Consider the following 12678-nt stretch of genomic DNA (forward strand, 5'->3'; position numbering starts at 1 on the left):
TGAAATTTACACAATATTTCCCGACATAATCTTAACAATATATTTTTTCAGCTTTGCAGGTGTTTAGCTACATGGTTGTACTTCATTGTGATATTATATTTCTACAAATGGAAATAATGATGTTATATTATTTGGGAGCGTAATGAATGAAGCTCGATAACGTATTATTCTTGGCAGTTCGCGTAATTGAACTGCCATCCTATTTTAATGGCAGTTTCATATTGCATTAAATCATTAGGGGGAAAGTTGTTCTAGGGAATACCTTTGGAGGGTGTTATTACAGCTCGGAGCAACATAACCACCCCGAGCAGCCAGTCGTTGACCGGTACAGAGCTTTCATCAACCTCACCCTAACCCCCAACCAACCCGTAGTATACACCCCCCAAAAGTCTACAGAAATCTTACAAAAACCGACCACCTACTAAAAAGGACCAAACTTTCTAGTTTGTACCTTAAATTTAGAAAGAATTTAAAGGCTACCTTTTACCTTTTTGAGTTAACGGTTCAGACTTCAGACAAGACGTCTTTGACTTTTAGCAATATAAACCTGTGCGACGCCCGTTACATCTTGAGATGTTGATACCAAGATAAGTCGAATTCTGGTAAATAAAATAATGCACCTCGTAAAAAGTGCCAAATTCAAATCGTCATCTTTGAATTTGGTATTATGTTGCTATTGTACTTTATTGTTGGGGGCATAATTTCGCCCTCCAAGTCCGATTGTGCCTTTGATGTCTGAAAATCGTCAACTACACCCCGAGTTCATTTGGAGAAATTTACAACTCCGTGATATCTGTCGCGTCTAGACGCCCAATCATACATACATTTCATAAGTTGGTACAGGCGATTAGAATACCTGCATGACACTTATTATTTGCCGTGAGTAGAGTAATTACGGTTCGCAATCAACGTACAAAAGACAAAGGTTTATTCACATGGTACAAATTGCGTCATTCTCGTGGAAATTAATCAGAAACACTTATTAAATTTGCTATTTCTTACTAGCAAATTGTATTATCTTGTATTGAATTATTTTATTATTAACAAATCGTTTTTATTTTTACAAATTATATGCTCATATATGTTGTGGCTGCTCTTTTGTGAGCTCATTCATAATAATTATTGAATAAATTTTAATGAAATATGAGAGTGACTTTGGTTGTTTAGATTAGACAAGAATATTTTATTTGTCTCATTAGTTCATCGTCGTTGAGTATATCCGTTGTTTGGTCACCTCCCCATAAAGTTCACGTTAAAAATGTCGAAAGAATTATGCGACAGTTTTTACGATTTATTAATAGTAAGTTTGATATTACCTCAGAACAAATAAATTACACTTTTTTTATTAAACCTTAAAAAAATATTTTATATTATTGAAACCATTGTTTATTACTAATCTTTGGGTAAAATATGTACTCAATGAAATATGCCCATGGGCGTACATAAGAGTATTAAATAATGTTTAATTGTGTTCTTATTTAAGATATGTTACGACTGAGAAGAGCATTTCCACACTTTATATGTTAGGATTTACCTGGGAAGAGAGGAAGCCAACACTGTTAAACTCTTTAATAAAAAATGTGCTTTTAGAATTTGTAAATACCTATATTATGAGTAGGTATTCTCTCAAAGGGTCGTCGCACTTTATCACTGCATTTTATCTCATTCTCAAAGGTATCTCCGCTCTACGAATAGAGCAATAGCGACAGAGCACTGCATTGGGTATAGGTACGGAACAACGAGAAAAGGCTTCATGCTGACATTCGAGAAGGCTTAACCACTCTAATAAAATTATTTCATTTAAAATAAAGTACCTAATTTTTATCCGCTTTTTAATTTATTTACAACTATTTTTTTATTACGAATGAAAATGCAACATAAAATAATATATTTTTGTGGTATGGTTTATTTAATGCTGTATTTTAATTTCATAAAATGACCCACGCAAGCCACATTTACTCTTTGAATTTAACTTGGGGTAATTCGGAAAGTTTTTTCTCTTGTGTCTTTACATAAATTCTAATATCTTTCATCATATAAAAATGGAATGTCTTTCTCATATGTTTTCTAAACAATTCAACGCATATCCTTTGAAAAATCTTAACCAAATTATGCATAGTTTATCTTTAGACCCTGCGCAAAACATATGCTATATCAATACAAAATAATTGAAGACGGCAATGTCATATCTAGTAATGGATCTGTAATTTTGACTGGAGTGGTATTTGTTTTTTTTTAAATCTTTTCTCTTCTATTCTTGAATCCAATGTCGAGTGAATTTTGTTATATGTTTTCAATATTGTTTTTATTATTGAATCGGAAGCTCTACATCTAGTGGAATTTTCTAGACATTTCTGAAACGTTTGTTACAACCGTTTATTATTATTTGTTTTAAAATACCCCCTGTCCTTCAACACGCCTGTGAGTTTGCCGGATCGAGCATCCTATTAGTTAATTTGCAAAGTGTAGCTTATAAATCTACGATCATAATTCAGTTCCTATGGTTATGCAATTAACAGGGAGAGCATTAATTAATTAATTAATTCATACAATAGTGTATGAGCCTGCCCATCTCGTGGATTTGTCGGAATCAAGAGAAAATGGATCTTGAATCTTTAAAAAAAAATTTTAGGTGTTTTTTGTTATATATACAGGGTGTATCGGCACGTACCCGACAAACTTTAACCAGCTATTCCTTAGCATATTTGGAGTAAAAAATCTTATGTGCACTTTGCTGTCCGGTAACCTTTTTTTTAATAAAAAATTTATTATTCATATTTTCACCACATGTCACCACTGTTTTATCCTTTATCAAAGTTTGAAAACCCATCTGGCAAATATTTTATTCGAATTCCGTTGAAAAATGCACGTGTGTACCTATATTGGCGCACACTTACAATCACAACGAAATGGCACGGCACTATTCGTCTCATTTTTAACTATTATTATTTAGTGTGTGCGAAAGAGCGAAGACGCTTTTTGACATACTTGCTTATAACAGCTGTTGAACACGAAATGCAATGCCAATGACAGTGATGTAGTGTGGAAATTTTATTTTTTTTTGTTTTTAATTGAAAAAAAAATGCTAGCGGACATCAAAGTGCCCATAACATTTTTTACTCCAAATGTGCTAAGGAATAGCTGGTTAAAGTTTGTCGGGTTAGTGCCGATACACCCTGTATATATATAACAAAATATATTTTATATATATAAAAATTATTTTATGCAAAGTATATATATATATATATATATATATATATATATATATATATATATATCACTCCGCCTATTTGGCGACCAGCATGGGAAAATATGCATTTAAAGTGGCGACCACCGACATTTGGCGACCGATATACGGTTGCCACTTTGTTTTCTCAAAATTTTTACACAGTTCAATAATAGATGTCGTTACAAGCATCTCAGCGAAATTAGTCCTGGTCGCCAAATTGGGCTGGGGGTGCACGTTTTCGAATATTTAAGTTCCGGAGTCTGTCGCCAGGCAGCTTGGCGCTAGGTGATATACACAGCCACGTATTCCGCATTTCATTCCTGGCCTTTAGTGGCGACTGGGTATGACGAATTCTTAATTTCACAACAAGCCTTAAGTGGCGACTGGGTACGACGTATTCCGCATTTCATATCTAGCCTAAAGTGGCGACCTTTCATAACTAGACTAAAATGGCGACCGTGTTCGACGTATTCTGCGTTTTATTCCTAGCCGTTAGTGGCGACTGGAAACGACGTATTCTGCATTTCATATCAAGCCTGTTGTGGTGACCGTGAAGGGTACGTTTTTTTGCATTTCATAGCTAGTGGCGACAGGAAACAATGTTGCCGGTTCGTTTCAACTCGCGGTGGCTGGTTATTTGCGACGTTGCAGCACATGTTTTGCCAGTGGTCTCGAATGTCTTACTATTTCAAATGTATCTATTTTCAATTTAATACCGAGTATTGACGTCTGTACGTTTTAGAGTTTATTTGGCAACCAACCATTTGAATGTCTTGTTTACATACAGTATTGATTACTGTCGATACAATGAAAGCAAATCGTTCTAAATAGAAGTTAAAAAGCACAAATAGAAATTTAGAAGGTGGGTATGGGTAGCACTTCCCTGGAAACCATTTAATGACACAACACCCCTGACATAGGCCACACCAAGTGGTTGGCTACGTTTCGTGATTTAGCAGATGTGTCTGTTTTCATGGGGTAATGTTTGCCCGGGTCTGGGTGGTGGGTGCGATGACTGTTTACAACCGGTTATCGCGGTCAGGGCCGCTTGGTAATGCCGGGGCCTGAGCCTCAGACTGACGACTGAGGGTGTGCTGCCTCATCAACTAGTTGGGCAACTGTTGTGCCGGTTCGTGACCGAAACGGACCCAGCAACAGCGTTCGGGGACATTTGGGGTGACCTCTCCAGCCGGATTCTCTCGGCTCATCGCCTTGCGCCGCAATGGATGGGTTGGGTTCATACCAATCATCACTACTGTCCACTATAATCCCTAGTTTACTATACACCCCTCATACCCTTTTCTTCCCAGACCTTCCTTTCCCTTCATAACATTGCAGAAAAATGTACAAATAAGAAAACAATTAACTGGTAAACATTAAACAAACAGCCATAAGGAACTCCAGTCCATTATTTTTATATTTTATTATTAAATTACAGCATTTTAATTCTATGGTATCATCTTCTTTGTATTCAATTTATTAAAATAAAAAAATTAAAAAAAAAACTAATTTCAATTTCTCTACAAAGTCTCACATGGCGTCTCCAATAATACTAAACAATAGGTACGCATGTACCTAACAACTGTCTTTACAATACAATCACCTTTCTGAATGCTTCTGGTAATACTGGCAAGTATCTCAGATTTAAAGTAAAATACAAAATGATCATACAAACAAAAATAAATAAAACCGTTACATTGACAAGTTGGCGGATAACAAAATTCTTATTATTAATTCATAAATATAAATAGCATACTAGGGTTGTACTGCAATTATTTGTCATAAATTCACAAGTAATAAACTAGTTTTTTCGATCTTTTTATAGTTTTTTTAAATCAAAATCGCATTCCAGGTTGTACTCCTAAGGGTAAGGCTCATTAACAATTTATTAGTATGTAATTTTATTTGAATAAATGTTAAAAATATAAAAATTGATTATTTTTTCGGTATGGAACGCATTGTTGTATTTTACATTGTTTTATATGGGAAAAATTATTTCGCAACGAGTGTTTCACATAACGAGTAAGATTCTGGAACGAATTAGTCTCGTTATGAGAGGTTCCACTGTACTTATATAACCACCCTTTACAAAATAGTTTTATTTTTATTTATTTACTTATTAATTGACGCCTTGAAGGCTTTTACATGAATACACGTTTACAAGGATACTTTATCAGGATCACAATATTAAGTGTATATAATTTAGTACATAACACTTGTTTAATTTACATTTAAATGACATGGAACGTAATATTAGTCATTCTTGTTTCTTATTTTACGCGGATGACATGAAATTATATAAATGCATTGACTCCGTAGATGACTGCAACCAGTTACAAGAAGACATTAACAAAATTGAACAATATTGCGAAAACAATCAACTATTTCTAAACCTAAGCAAATGTAATGTCCAATTAATTATACTTACAAATTAAACCTTGTACCATTACAATGGGTAGAAACAATCAGATCTCTTGGACTAATACTACATTCTAAAATTTTATTTAAGGATCATATTGAAAATATTTTAGAAAAAGCTTATAAACAAATGGTCTTTATTATAAGCATAGCAAAGCCTTTCCCGTAGCACACACCCTAATTATGTTATATGTCATATGTAAGGTCACAACTTGAGTTCGCCGCAGTCATTTGGAATCCTCAATATCAAACATATGTATATTGATCGTATTGAAAATATCCAAAACAAATTTATAAAACACCTATCGTATCGCTTTAGTGATCATCGGTTTGACCCTTTCGCTTTATATAAACGCATAAAAATCTATGATGCTTTATTCTTATACAAAATCGTGAACTGTCTTGTTCGTTCATCATATCTGTTAGAAAAGATTGCATTTCGTTGCCCCAAATAAAACAGCAGATCGAACGATTTATTTAGAATATCTCACTGTAAATCTAAATACGCGCAAAACTCTATAATAGGACGTATGTGTGAAACTTCTAATACCTTACGAGATTTTCAACTTGAAATCAAATAAATTGCAACTCACTAAATTAATAATTAATAACTAAAAATACTTTTACTTTTGGGAAAATTATACTATTATGTGGAGGGAACTTTACTTCGTGTGGAGTCGAAGATACTTACGAATCTTTCAGGAAGGATCATGTGTTCAGTGATGAAATCAAAAGTTCCTCGCACATTTAATAATTAATAAATTAACTGATTCGTTTGTCTTCCGTAGTTTGTTTTATTATTTTCAATTAGTACCTATAACCATGCGAAAACTGTATCTTTAATAATATTATGTACTTCTTTAACATTTCATGGAATTTAATTGGTCTATAACATATTCATGTTTATTGTTATATTTCACTGTACGACTATAAGTTTCCTAAATAAATTTAAATAAAAAACAATTTAAAAAAAATAAGTTGAAAATAAAAAGTAGGCACAATATAAGTGGGTACAGAGTAAAACAGAAATAATAATATAAAAGATATTGAACATGACGTTAGCAATGTAAATATTTTTTTCGGAAGATGCAAATTTAATTTTATTATGGTTCGGACGGTGATATAGCGGGTGGGACTTCAACATTTCTAATTTTAAGCTGCCATATAATGTTGGAGATTTATTGCTTTTCCTACTTGAGATAGACAATAGATAAGGGTTTCAGTAAGTAGTTTACCTAACACTTAAAAATAAGTCCTAAAAATGATATTTACAATGCAAAATTTTAGAATTTCATAATATAGTTGTAAGACACCGTGTTTATAAATATACCATGCCAAAAATATTACTGTACTTTACAATATAAGGCTATGACATTATTTGTGAACATGTGAGGAAATAATATATGTTTTTATGCTACTTTTAAAAAAGAAATGACGAATAAATATAATTCTTATGACAAAAACTATTTGGAATAGGAATTGTCGCATTCCGGAAAAAACAGATACCTAACTGAGTTTTGCAAATATTTTTGTATTTATTATTGTGACGGCTGTTTCAGTACTTATAAAATTTCAACTGGGTTCAAGTACTTATAAAATTTCAGCTACGCCACACGAAGGCAACTTATTTATATGATTTTATTTACCCCTTCAGTATTCTTATTTGTATGATGTTTTGGTGTTTTATTAACACACTTTGATCGGGTTATTTTTTCGCCGGCAGACCGCTGAAAATGGGCGAAAATAAAGGTCCCGTGCGAATTTCTTTAATTTGTTTTAAATCGCTATATCTTCGAAAATAATGGAAATATTTTAATAAAATTTTCTACATACTAACTCAGCATACCCAAGCTATAAATTTTCTAGCCGAAAACCAAGTATTATTTCTAATGCAACTTAATAAATCGAAAACAAAATCATTGTTGGGTCATTAGGGTTCAATTTTTAAAGTATAAACTAGGTTTCAATTTTATAAAATTACAAATTATTATATTTTCACCAAGCCCAAATCATTATAAAAACAAAAACAATTGCCACATCACTAGTATCGTCAGAGTAACACATTATTACCCATTCAAATACCACGTGTGCAATTGCCACCCAAAAAACCATCGGAACATGCTAATAATATTGGTTATTTTTTAAAATGAAATTTAAAATAATCTCCTCGGAACACAACCGTAGGACAATTTGCTTTTTAAAAACTGCCATGCACTTGTAAATATTTATTATGGTCCGCCTTACTGTGTTCGCCGATACCTGCTTTTGTTAGATGCGCCAGACACTCGGTAGTTGAGTGGGTGCGGAACCGAGATAGAGAGATTTGTTTCGAGTTCCAGGGACATAAAAACTCTCGTTCCAGGAATTGAACTATTATAATAACAGAATATGTTATCTAAATTACTTATTTCATTGTACTTCAAACGCAATACCTATCAAGTGTCAGGTGTTAATAATATAGGTCATTTTAGTTGAAATATCGATGTACACAAAAGACTCCAAGATAAATACTAAAAAAAGACTTGCATTACAATTTGATAATTACGTACGTATAGTTGGAACCTTTACAGAGAGATTGGTTTATAATATTCATTTAAAAACATCGGATAATTTCTTCTTTTCTGCCATTGAAATGAGGCGGGCGCAGAAGGTAGAAATACACTTCCGACGTTAAGCATCAATCGACCGAACGCGAACGGGAAGAACTACCCTTCCCGATTAAAGTGTGTTAAGCTAGCTTGGAATGGCTTTAGCTGTGTTTGGTGACCAGAACTGAATATCCTGGTACTTCCCCACCTTCCTCTTCCTCGTCTCATTCCCCTCACCTACCTTCAGTCTCACAACATTCCCCAATTGGGGATAGGCCATAGTCTCACTGACTCCAGACGGGAGCGATTGAGACTCTTGTGTGGTATTCAATTAAAAAATGTTCTAATAGACGTAAAAAGTAGAAGAACAAAATAATATAACTGGAAGTGGGTGTACAAGCGTCCTGAGGGGTTTTACATGTAGGTAGTACAATATTAACATCACAGAAAGTTTTAAAACAAAGTAAAGTTAGTAATAATAAAAATAAAACTATATTAGATAAACAAATACAACAAACAAAAATTAAAATAACACAGCAAACAGAGAGGTTATTAATTTTCTTTTGACCTAACTTAATGTTTATAAGGTAAGGTTTATGCATAGCACAAAGGATTGCAAATTATTATAAGCAATAATTATTGTAAGGCTGCGGTTACACTTGGAAGTTTTTTTTACCGTAAGTGAGTTAAGGCAAAATTATCTATCGAAACGTCACCTATAAAGTGACTTGCTGCCAATGGGACTCGAACCCACGGCCTTCTGATTACCGGTCAGCAGCTCTACTTCTGAGCTATGGCGGCTTATTTAATACCCGCCAAATTAGTCAATGTGTACTTAGTGTTCTGCAAGCAAAATTATTGCTTATTAATTTTTTTCTTACCTGAAAAAACCAACTTCATTTTTGTAGGTAAAGGAATTATAAGTGCTTAATTCTCCCACTTAAGGGCGCCGAGATATATGTCTTGATTAATTGACTAATTTGGTGGGTATTAAATAAGCCGCCATAGTTCAGTGGTAGAGCTGCCGACCGGTAATCAGAAGGCCGTGGGTTCGAGTCCCATTGGTGACATGTATTTTTTCTCGGGAGCTTTTTCAATTTGTAAGTTTTTTCTCTTACAATAATATTGCTTATAATAATTTGTAACCGAGAGGTTTACAAAAATCTTCTTTAATCATGGTTATTATCGGTTAAACTTGATTAATCTTAGTTTATCTTGGTTTATCTAAGTTAATCTTGGTTAATGTTTTGGTAGTCTTAGTTAATAATATGGGTATTCTTTGTTAGTAGCCTCCATACTCAAAAACTAAATACAAAAAACAAATATTAATATAAGTACACTGATGCTCGAACTCTGAATTTTGTAAAATAAATGGTTAAGCAACCTAACTTTTACTATTGTCTAATTACCTTGTCATAGTTACCTAAGATTATTTTTGAGAAATAGTTCTTTGCTAATTAGCGCCATGCACTAGTCACCAAACCTGCTGGAGTGTTATTTAATTATGCGACAATTTGTGTTTCCATTTTTAATTTTGTACCTATTCATGTATGGGATTTCAGCACTGTGCATGTGCAATGCCGCGTACAGTTCAGACTTAATGAATCCACCCATAAGCGACACTTTGAACTTAAAATCTTGTCTCTAACTGCTCAAGGAAAACCTCCCCTCTGCGGGTGTAAAACACTCAGCCAACCTCCAATCATACAGATGAGGTTAAGGAAATATCCGAAGAAAGAGTTGACTTTAATTAGGTAGGTAGGCAGCTGGGCAGGTAGGTACATTGAAAAAAATTGAAAAAATCGTCATACATATCTTGCAATACTTAGTTTTAATAAAGTAGTGCGTATCTCTATTTGATAGCCTATTACTCTTGGAATTATTTGACATTTACGTGCCTGAAAACTTGAGCAGTAGGTAGTCGTCATCATGACACGAATTGTTCAAGATACCAAACTGCAGAATAGATTTTCAAGCATAGCATAGCATGACAATATGAATTTTTCTATTAAATAATATTGTAAAAACAGTATATATATTTAATTACTCTAAATAACCTCAAAACTTGGTTCAGGTACCTACCTGTATTCCCTAATGTGTTTATTGTTCTACATGAGAAATATTTTACGTATGCAAATTGCATTGTGTATATATCTACTGATTAATCTATTGATCAATACATTATTTTAGTAATTGTGGAATGATTTGCCGGCCTCTGTTTTTCCTCCCTCATGCATCATGGGTCTCTTTAATACCCATGTACAGTCTTTCCTCTCCTCAAAAAGACATGTTCAGGCCCAGAAGTAAATTATATTCCTCAGGGCCTCAATGTAAAAAATGGGTTTAAGTAAAGTAAACATTTTTTTCCTGCAATAAGTTATATCTTAGGCCCTTGAAGTGGTTTTTCACAAACACTCTACAAATAATCAAAATATTTTTTTTACTAGGTAGGTAGTTCCTACGTGCTTAAGTGTGAACAGTGTACACTGAGTGCATAATAATAATTGGATAATATTTAGAGCATCGTATTTTGAAAAATCACCTCATGGGCGCTGAAACTATGGTATGGTGATACTATGGCATATCCTTACAACGACACCCTTCGAGGATTTTCAGGATTAGCATAACTGATGAATTAGCAAGTAACCTTCCCCAGGACTTGTTGAAATTACAACTAGCTTATGGCAGGATTATTCGTTTATTATATCTTAAAATATCACGTGACATTAATATTTTTTCAAAGACAGATCATTTATTTCATCTTATGTTGTTTTTTTTAAATACCACACAATAAAGTCTTTTACAAATTTAGGTACGTTTTTATAGGTAAGTTGTGCAAAGTAGTATGACAAGTTTAAAGTACATAATATAATAATAACTGTGTAAAAAAAGTACATAAAAAATAAAATATGATACGTAAAAGATAGATATAATAGTACAATATTCTTTAATTGGCAAGTTGAAATCTGGGTAGCCGGTAGAGTCTACGAAGATTCATGTTATTTATGATGATAGAGAAATTATTATAAGCATTCCAGCTATTCTTTGAACACGTATCCTCAGTGATTTTCATATATTATCATGAAAAAGTGTTATTATACATAAAATAAATAAAACAATTTGTTGAGCACGAGACCACAAAAAAATTAAAGAAAAGCTAATAATCATGCGACAGATATAAATATATTTTACAGCGCCCTTGAGGTGTTTTTGCACAAAAACGGCGCTATAAAAGTCATCCAGGTATTATTATTATTATTATTATATTAGAAAGATGGCCAACTATATAACAGATGGATAACTTTTTTTCAAAATAAATGCAAAAGATATTATTATTTGTCAGCATAATTCACATCGAATGACGTTATATGATAATAACAGGATATTATTGTAGTACTCATTTTATGTAATCATTAAATTTATCTTAATAATCTATGGCTTGTCATTGAAGTAAAATCATGTATTATTTCATAGTGCTTTCACACAAACAAAAGTATTGAAATCCGTAAGTCTAAACTTAAACTTTAGGTTGCACAGTTTACACCCGCGCTGTGCAAGCGGGTTCCTTTCAGAGCATCGGACCATCATAATATGATTATTTGCCGGAAATTAAAACAAAAATTATGTCCTAAATGAAAAGAAAAATGATTATTGACAGTAGATGTAATATGGACGATGGTCCCTTTACTTAATCAATTGTTTATGAAATTACTAACTCAACTCTTTTTCTTGTTAGAATGGTAGAATAGAGTCATAAAATAGGTACATAATATTCGTGATAATTACTAATATCAATGAACGAAATCGTTTTATCTAAAATCAGAAAAAATTGCAATCGCCCAACAAACATTTGGTAGGGCGCTAATGTCAGATGTTGTTAGCTTTGACGAAACCGATTCCAATAAATATAAGGGGGATCAATCAAATTAATAATAATATGACCATTACGTGATAATTTTATCCAACTCAGTTCTATCTAAACAATAACTTGTTTATTTACGGTGATAAGTTTATTGTTCGCCAAACAAGTTGAGAAAATGATTAGTTTACTAATGCGGATTTTGTGTTGTTTAGATATATAGAGAGATTATCTTGCCTTTATTAATTTTAAAAGGGTTCCCAGATTTTAAAATAAAATTTTGAAACATATTTATATTAGATTAGCCGGGCTTTACACACAATTTTTAGAATTCGGATGTAGGTAGTAATTTTTATTTTATTCTTATCGTCAAGTATGCAAAATTTCATCAACATCGGAATAAAACTGTAGATTTGTATAAAAAGCCAAACCAAACATCTTTATATGTTAAGTAGATGGATATATAGGCCCTGTCCCAATCTTTTTGTTTTTGTCGGATGTTTTGAAAACATTTTGTCGCTGGAGACCTGACTTGAGATGACCGCCGCTAACTATGAAATTTGGCAAAATTTCGTTGTTGTTTC

General features: G+C 32.9%; 1 protein-coding gene and 1 non-coding gene across 2 annotated transcripts in view; both read left to right on the plus strand.

Annotated features, from left to right (window-relative positions):
• Positions 1 to 12678, plus strand: part of mam (neurogenic protein mastermind) — a 237604-nt gene that overhangs the window by 157504 nt on the left and 67422 nt on the right. The window lies entirely within an intron of this gene.
• Positions 9234 to 9305, plus strand: TRNAT-GGU (transfer RNA threonine (anticodon GGU)). The gene has a single exon. It is a non-coding gene; the product is annotated as a tRNA-Thr (tRNA).

Source organism: Hesperophylax consimilis, chromosome 5, assembly GCF_061612785.1.
Source record: "Hesperophylax consimilis isolate HC1 chromosome 5, BYU_Hcon_1.0, whole genome shotgun sequence".
In the NCBI taxonomy this organism is placed as follows: domain Eukaryota; kingdom Metazoa; phylum Arthropoda; class Insecta; order Trichoptera; family Limnephilidae; genus Hesperophylax; species Hesperophylax consimilis.